Source organism: Cimex lectularius, unplaced genomic scaffold (assembly GCF_000648675.2).
Source record: "Cimex lectularius strain Harlan isolate CLEC.00 unplaced genomic scaffold, Clec_2.1 scaffold368, whole genome shotgun sequence".
Taxonomy (NCBI): Eukaryota; Metazoa; Arthropoda; class Insecta; order Hemiptera; family Cimicidae; genus Cimex; species Cimex lectularius.
This window is the reverse complement of record NW_019392899.1, coordinates 264,120-273,532: the sequence shown is the minus strand read 5'-3', so window position 1 is coordinate 273,532 and position 9,413 is coordinate 264,120.

Genomic DNA, 9,413 nt, shown 5'->3' with positions numbered 1-9,413 from the left:
TCACTAATCGCCACACATTATAAATAAGAGAGTTGGAGAATGGAGTAAACACTACTGTAATGTATTTTATTTTGGCAATTTAAAATGTCATTCTTGATTATGTTGAGGCTCATTTTCAACCATTAGTATATACTGCTTGATAACCGGGCCATTTTGCACAAATTTCATTTAAAAAAGCGAATTGGCTGTATATGAGTCCATATCTTGTATGTCTAAGAGAGTGTATACTTCTGTTTCATTAAAGAGAGCCAGAAAGTGTGTTTCGTATAGAGGCAAAGTTTCAAAACGCTTAACTTTATTTTCTAAGTTCTGCATATTTAGGAAACTAACTAAAGGGTGTTTCTTTTTGAGCCAGTATTGGTCGGTCAAGGTCCAACTGATCGTTGCGTAAAGCCTCTGTTCAAAAGTCATGCTTTCCAGGGTGAACTTGTCTGGTAAGAATTGCCTCCTTAGTTCACTAACAGAACAACAATTGGAGTGGATTTAAGGTAGCTCAAGCATAAAGAAATAAAACAATCACATTTGTATCAATTACTCTTTTTCTTTTCCGGCATGAGCTATCAGTTTTTGAACATGAATAAAAACAGTTTTGTTCCGACTTTTATATAAATTCTTAAGTAACTCCTTCCTGAAATTAAGTTTTTATAGCACGGATATTTCTTTACACTTATATTGTGCCAACTTCAGTGTTGGCTTTGTGTGATTTTTGTAAAGTCAAGTCCCCCTCAAGTGTTATCTTTGTATGTCAGTGCTTTTGGTGGATTAAGTTTGAGTTGTTTTGTCTTAGAGATCTTTAGACTTTTTTAATCTTGCATACCAGTTTCTCATATATTATTATTTGAACTTGCATCCCTTCAGTTAAAACAATGTTAATAATTCCCTAGTTTCGTGGTCCGCTTGACCAAGTAATATCATACAATTAATTAAGGTTTTTAGTTGAGATAAAAAAGTTAATGGCACGAGCGGGATTCGAACCCACGATCTTCGGCTAGATACGCCGATGTAAAGCAGCGGCGTATCTAGCCGAAGATCGTGGGTTCGAATCCCGCTCGTGCCATTAACTTTTTATCTCAAATAAAAACCTTAATTAATTGTATAATGTTAATAAAAATTTAAAATTTACAAATAAAGATCCCTAATGTGAATATTCTAAAAACATGTCGCTTAGAATAATAAAAATGAATGTTTGACCAATTTACTTAATTATACAGTCTGAATATTAAGATTTTTTTTTAAATTTGTAACGTTTTATAAATTATATTCATTCCTTTTTATTCAAGGTTTTCTTCAACTGATTCGAGCATGGAACAAGGAACAAACAGCTGAAAAACAAAAGTACGAAATTGATCCGAAATCGTTTATATGATTTATGTCAACTTCAGATGCAATGCCTTTTATCGGTCCATCATAAAAATAAGCGCCGTTAGTTGAAGCTTCGATTATTGTGAAGCTTTGTCAGTCGGGTTGACAGTTGTTCAACATTCGCCCGAAGTTTAATAATTCCTCATAATCCTCGTCTTTCTAATTTTTCCGTATGTACTGACGCTGAATATTCATCGCACTGGCAATTTTTTTCGGGACACGTTTATTTATAATAATATTTTGGTTATTTTTTCCTGTTGTTTTGATTTATTCGAATAGTTTGACTAAGAATTTACGTGACATTTCGGCAAAATTATAGTGTTGAGATTTCTCTTTGTGATCTTTAGGGTGATGAAAGTGTAATTTGGCAGTTACCAATCATTTTCGGCTTATCTATGTTCTGTGTGCTGGTTATTTTTTAATTTTGATAATTTATTATCTATAAGATTTATAAATACATATTAAAAAACGTCCCAGGGAGAGGAATATTATTCCTTCAAAGTTGAACAATTAAAAAGTTTAAGTCAAGTTTTATGTGTGTGTGTGTGTGTGTGTGTGTGTGTGTGTGTGTGTGTGTGTGTGTTTTGTGTGTGTGTGTGTGTGTGTGTGAGAGAGAGTGAGTGAGAGAGTATGTGTGTATGTGTGCTACAATCTGATTTCCAACTGTACTCGAGACATATAACACTTTTCTGATTACTTGAAATAAGATTAATCAAATTTATATGAAATTCATTTGTTTCTTTAATTGCAACATTAACCAAATAAAATATAAAATCACTTAGAAGAATGTTTTACGAGTTTCAAAAGTTCTTGTCTGTGGTTTAGGCAAGATTTTCTTAGCTCTGTGAATACTGAAAGATATGGCGATTACAGAACCATTGCTCCTACTACCAAATTGAAATCATGTACGTAATTACTCAAAAGTCAATTATCAGCTGTGTAAAATTAACGTTTAGTTACTAAACGTTTGAGTTTTTGGTAACCGATTCAACCAATATTAGTCGGCCCTTTGAAATTTGTTACATTAGGTTTCTAAAACTTATATAAAAAATAATGAAAGTAATACAAACTAAACAAATAACTTGAACGGTTCGAAATTGAACATAAGGGAAAAACATACAGTTAAATTCTAAATTAATTGTCAAAATGTGCACCTTCGCTTTATACATCAAAGCAAGGCAAAAAATTCTTGAACCTTCTTGAAAAACGCGTGTTTGATTCCTTGACATATTTAACGGCTGTATATTGTATTTTAATTGCTTCAGGTTTTAGTATAAATTTGATTACACCATTGGAAAAATCATTCAATACCTTATGAAACTCATTTTTTTATTGATTCATTAAACAAACAAAATAAAAAATCACAAACAACAAACTCTAACAAGTTTTCAAAGTATTTGTCTAAATTGTTACGCTTTAGGTATCTTCATAAAGTCTCGGCGATAAAAAAAAGTATACATTTAAGATTCCTCCAAGCTTTCAGCAATTTATATTGCCATCTAAGAGCCTGTATACAAGTTCGATTCAAATTAAACTTTGAATCTATGGACCAGCCATAATTAAATTGTTTGTTATACTTGAGGTATCTTCGTAAAGTCTCAGCGATGAAAAAGTATAATAATTTAATAGCTCCAGGTCGATAGAAACTCCAATATTAAATTGTCTAAAGTTGTTTAGCTTTTGTATTTTTTGGCCCTTTACTTAAAAAAGTTAACTTTTAATTGCTAAATATTTCATTTTTCTGATCCAAACAGAAGTCAGTCATTAAGATTCTGAAAATACTGAATATAATACGATAAAAGTACAAAAAAGACCTTTTGATACAAAATTAAACAGAAGCATTTATTAAACATAAAAGTTATTTAAAATATTAGGGAAATATTACTAGGTAGTGCGTATTTCCATTTCTAAAAGAGAAAAAGGAAATCATTTCAGAAACGAGGGGGGAAAAGACGTACGATGCCTTCTTTAGAACCTGTGGCTGGTAAGAAATGGCAGTCCCATGCGGTGATTTATGTACATTTACTCTCAGGGCTTTTTTCCCTTCCTGTTTCCAGGGCCATGCATGTATATCCGACCCTGCAGCTTGAACTCGCTATAAAGGGAAACGAGCTTGCACGCTTTGTTCCTCCTCGTATCATATTTTATGCTAGGCTAGGATAAGGGCGGAGCCTAGAATTTGGCGAAAATCGCTCCGTAATTACTGAGAGCCCTTGTGGCCATCCGGCAATCCGTTTTGACAAGACCACAAACGCAAAGCGTTTAATAAAGCCGACGTGGCGGTGAAGGGGACAAGTAATTATCTCGAAATGAAATTTAGCTAAAAACTTCTCCCGCCCGCTTTCTTTTGTGATGATTTAAGGCCTTTGAAAATGTAATTCATGTGAAAACCTCTGGGATCAAAATTAAAACTTGATAAAGATTAGAGATCTTAAGGTAAGGAGAAAAAACGTTTCTTATAAACAATACAATATTTTTCTGTTACAATTGAGAGAATTTGGTCAATTAAATTTTTTTTCGGCGCCATTTTTATCATACAATAGGCCCAAACCCCTTCACAAGATGTAAACCTAAAATTATAAAATTGAAAATTGAAAAATCTATTGGTTGAATAGATTATAGAGTGAGAAATGACGAATTTTTCTAGAAATCGAAAGAAAAATAGCTTGAAGTAGAATAACTTATGTTCAATAAAATAATTCATCAAATATAATATCGATTTCTTAAAATTACAGTGATGCCACATGAATATGAAAATATACTTCCTGTACGCACATCTGAAGTGTTTTAAAACATTGGGGATTATTCAGTTAATTAAGGTTTTTAAGTTGAGATAAAAAGTCAGTGTCACGAGCGGGATTCGAACACACGACCTTAGGCTTGATACGCCGCTACTCTAGCACTTGAGCTATCGTGACTTCACGCGCCGAAGGTCGTGGGTTCGAATCCCGCACAATGACTTTTTTATCTCAACTTAAAAACCTTAATTAATTTAATGATATTAATTGGTCAAGCGGACCACGAAAAATAGTGAATTGGGGATTATGGTGAAAAACAAGGTGAAAGGTTAAAACCGGACAACAAAAGGATGAGGCAAGGTACCAAGGAAGATTATTTGGAGATCGTGAGGTGCGGTCTGGTGTGACGTAGGTTATAGAAAAACATTTTCTTTATCGTGCCAACATTTCGGTCATTATTCAGATCATCTTCAGGGCTCAAAGTGTTGGGCACTCTCAACACGACACACAAGAATGACACATTTACACAGAAAAAAATACTTTGAGCACTGAAGATGATTCAATGAAGATCGAAATGTTGGCACGATAAAGAAAATGTTTTTCTAAAACCTACGTCACACCAGACCGCACCTCACGATCTTCAAATAATCATTGGCTAACGGTCACTAAACATCACACACGTACCAAGGAAGATTGAAAGTTAACACGATGGCAGCACAAAATTCTCAAAAAGAAATTTTGTAAAACGTTTTTGGAATGATATATGTAAATAGCATCGTCTTCCATCTTTTTTATTTTACTTAATAATTATATTGTATAGTATTTTTGATGTACTTCATATATTGTATTTTGTTGTTCTCTCTTTTAAATTTTTTCTTTTAATCAACTGTAGGTCTGTCAAACTAGTTTTGCGCGTTGCGAGTTCTTTCAGATCTCGGCATGTCCACCTTGTGGAAAATCTGTACTTGATAAAAAGAAAACAATTACATTCTCGAAATCAGCGAAAAAAGATCGGTTGAAGAATACTATTTCACAACCACCGAAGATATAAAATTCAAATTGAGAATTGCGTAATTCTTTACAAGAAAATTTACAACCTTTTTTTCCTCACATCCTACATGTATTTGTAAAATATAAACAATGTTTACAAGTCCAAGGCCCTGAAGATGATCTCAATAAAGATCGAAACGTTGGCACGATAAAGAAAATGTTTTTCTAAAACCTACGTCACACCAAACCGCATCTCACGATCTCTGAATAAAAATTTACAACGTTAATCAATGATTTGCAGTGAAAAATAATTAAACAAATAATTAACATAAAAAATTATTAAGTAAAATAAAAAAGATTGAAGAAAATTTACGGCATAAATCATAATGATCTGCAGTGAAAAATAATTAAACAAATAATTAACTTAAAAAAATTTTAAGATATTTTCTCGTTGAACCACCAATTTGATCGATTTTGTCGCTTAATTTTCCATGTTAGATGACTTTAAATCTCATTTTGATCACATCACTGATAAATAATAATAGAATCACAATACCACTTTATTATTAATTAACGGCAAAATAAACATGCAAACTGTATAAAAGAACATATACATTGAAATTATTCCATTATAACAAAATGTTCGTTCTGGGACGCCAGTACCCCCGAGCCAGACATAAACCATATTAATGAGCCGAGTATAACCTATAGGCAATTATGTAATTAAATAAGGAGGATATTAAGTTTTATGTGCGAAGTAAAACAATGTGCAGTCATATAAATACATTTTATGCTTAATTATTCATCGTTTAGCATCTGACGGATATATAAACCTGATGGCTGTCTCTTAATAACTGCTGAGTTATATTGGTTATGTAAATAAATTTAAATGTTCGAAAACTGTTGTTGTTTTTTTTTTTTTTTTTTAATTTGATTTTTAAGTTGAGACTTTCTGTCCATTATATAAATACATAAATACACAAAATTTATAAGTTTATAAATAATTTTACCATTATTTGGCAGTGCCGATCATTTTGGTCTGTTCGGTCAGATCAAAACACAACCTAAAAACACAAAACCGACAAATACAGATAAAATCAATAATAAAAAATAAATAAACAGACGTACTCCTTCAACAAGCAAACAGCAAGGATAACGCAAAAAAAAATTTTTTACCGCTTACAGCCTTTTAAAACAGACTCGTCTTTACAAAAATCATATCCCACACTGAAGATGGTGACATTTCGAAACGTATCTGACAGACCGAACGATCGATGTGGAAGAAAAAAAATATTGATAACGATGTAATTACAAATTCTTCAGCACGGAGCCGAGAGAAGGAAGTCTCACGATTTACAATTGTTTACAAATTCCATTTTTAGTTTACTAATAGGCAACAGATGTAAACTCTCTCCTCTCTCTCCTCTCTCTCTCTTTCTCTCTCTCTCTTCTCCTCCTCCTCCTTCCTCTCTCTCTCTCTCTCTCACTCACTCACTCGCACTCTCTCTCTCTCTCTCTCTTTTTCTCTCTCTCTCACTCTCTCTCTCTATCTATCTATCTATCTCTCTTTCTCTCTCTCTCTCTCTTTCTCTCTCTCTCTCCTCCTCCTCCTCCTTCACCTCCTCTCTCTCACTCACTCGTACTCTCTCTCTCTCTCTCTCTCTCTCTCTCTCTCTCTTGCTTTCTCTCTCTCTCTCTCTCTCTCTCTTTTTCTCTCTCTCTCACTCTCTCTCTCTATCTATCTATCTATCTCTCTTTCTCTCTCTCTCTCTCTTTCTCTCTCTCTCTCCTCCTCCTCCTCCTTCACCTCCTCTCTCTCACTCACTCGTACTCTCTCTCTCTCTCTCTCTCTCTCTCTCTCTCTCTTGCTTTCTCTCTCTCTCTTTCTTTCTCTCTCTCTCTTTCTCTCTCTCTTTCTATCTATGTATCTATCTATCTCTCTATCCTTATCTATCAATCTTTCTCGACAATATTTATATACAACTAGATTTTCGAACCAACCTAAGCTTACATCATAGCATGTGGTTCAACCGAGCTCAATTCAACTGTACGTTGAATCCAGGTATTAAAAATCCATTGCCTATTTTTCACAATTACACCATCGATAACGACTTAAATGCCCCCTTTAAAAAAGAAGTTGAGCGATCAAACTTCAGAGAATTCCACACTAGACTCCAATCCCACTTTAATTCTTACATGCAACAACTATCCACCAGATTCTTCCCAATAATCGTTTTCGACGTCTAAAAAGACAGTGACAAAAAAAAGTGAGAGAAAGTGAGAGAGAAAGCACTTTGAAACTTATCGTCCCTTTGAAAGAGGAATGACGGTCTAGTTCAACATTGATCAGAGTTGAACAATATTGACATGACTCTTGAGCCAAGTAAGAATGATTTGTTTTTCAATTGTTTGCATAAAGTCTTTTTGTTTTATGTGTGCATGTGTGAGATGCAAAAACAATATAAATATTATTTTATTTATAATAATAAATTTATAAACTTAAAATGATTAGTAACAACAATTGCTACTATAATTACTATGTCATAAATTTAATTATTTCTTATTAATTATTCAGATTTATAATTGGAAATAAATTTAAAAAACGGTCTTTCCATTTTTTCTTAAAAAAAGAGCAAAAATTAAAGATTTTTAAAAATACATCATGCCTTTTACATAATTCAAACTACGCATAGTAGTAAGTAGTAGAGCATCTTTGCACAATCAAACATTTAATCAACAAAATTTAGATTAACTTTGCTCAAAGTTTACAAAATTTACTGTAAACATGAGTGAAAAAACTGGTTTGTGTTAGAAACGTTTAAACGTAGTAATTGCAAAAATGTATGTTAAACAATGTTGAATTTAAAAAAAAAGTAGAAACGAAACAACGCTTTGAAAATTGTCGTGCCGTTGAAAGAAGCTGAACAAAAATTTACATGATATGATCTAAAAACAAACATTTGTTTTTAAATTTTTTGGTTTTTAAGGATTATCCAGATTTAGAGTAATTGGAAAAAAAATTTAAAAAACGGACTTTCTCATAGACTTTATTAAAAATAAACCAAAGATCAACTCTCAAAACATATTTATCAAAAATATTTACCTTTTTATTTAAAAAAAGCAAAAATGAAATATATTTTAAAAATATATTCTAGTTTTATTATTCAATAATTATTCAGTGATAGTGATTGATTGTAAAGAAATTGAAAAACTGGTATTTTTTTTATTAATGGACAACTGTAGAAACAAAAATGCAATGTTGAGCAATGCCCAATTAACAATAAAGGCAAAAACTAGCCAACACTGAAAAATAAGGACCATTTGAAAGAAAAATCTAGTTCAACAATGATCATGGTCGAAATTGACAGAAAACTAAGACAACAAATAATTAGTTGTTTTTAAATTATTTTCAAAAAGTTTAATTATAAACTACACTGAAATGGTAGTGTTACTGTACAATAATTATTCAGATTTATAAGATATTGATATAGAAGATCTATTGAACAAGCATATTAATTTTTTATTTAAAAAAAAAAAAAAGATCAAATATTTTGAAAATGCATAGGTCATTTTAAATAATTGAAGGTATTGAATTACCCGACCGTAGTAGCAAGTAGTAAACCTCCCTGCTAAAGAATGTAACTAATTTTTTAAGTGGATAAAATTTGGTTCAACGTTGATCAAAATTTAATAAAATTTACTTGATATTTGTGTACAAAACATACTGATTTATTTTCGAAATCTTTACTCATAGTTAATGAAAAAATATAATGTTGAGCAATATTGAATTTTTTTAAAAAGCCAAAACGAAACAACTCTTTCAAAATTATCGTCCTTAGTTCAAAACATTGAAGAAAGATGGACAAAAATTGCATAGCCATTGGTCTAAGAAGATACCGTCAAAAAACAATTGTAAAATTCAAAAATTAATTTTCTCAAAAATAAATCATAAAACAATTTAACAAATTAATATTGTAACTATTTAACTTTTTTATTTAATAAAATCAAAAATAAAGAATATTTTAAAAATACGTAGTGCTTTTCAAATAATTCAACATAGTAAATTAGCCGAGCGTAGTAGTAAGTTTAGAGCTCTTTAAAAAAAAAAAGAAGCATGTACTTACTTTTTTTAATCAATAAAATCTTTTTCAACGTTGATTAAAATTTGACCCAATAAACTTGGCACATAACTAAAAAACTTAGTTTTCAAATACTTTGCGTTTAAATGCTATAAACAACCTGAAAGTACACGAAGTTGCTCTATCAATTTGTTTGCGTTCAAATACTATAAACAACTTGAAAGTACACGAAGTGGCTATATCA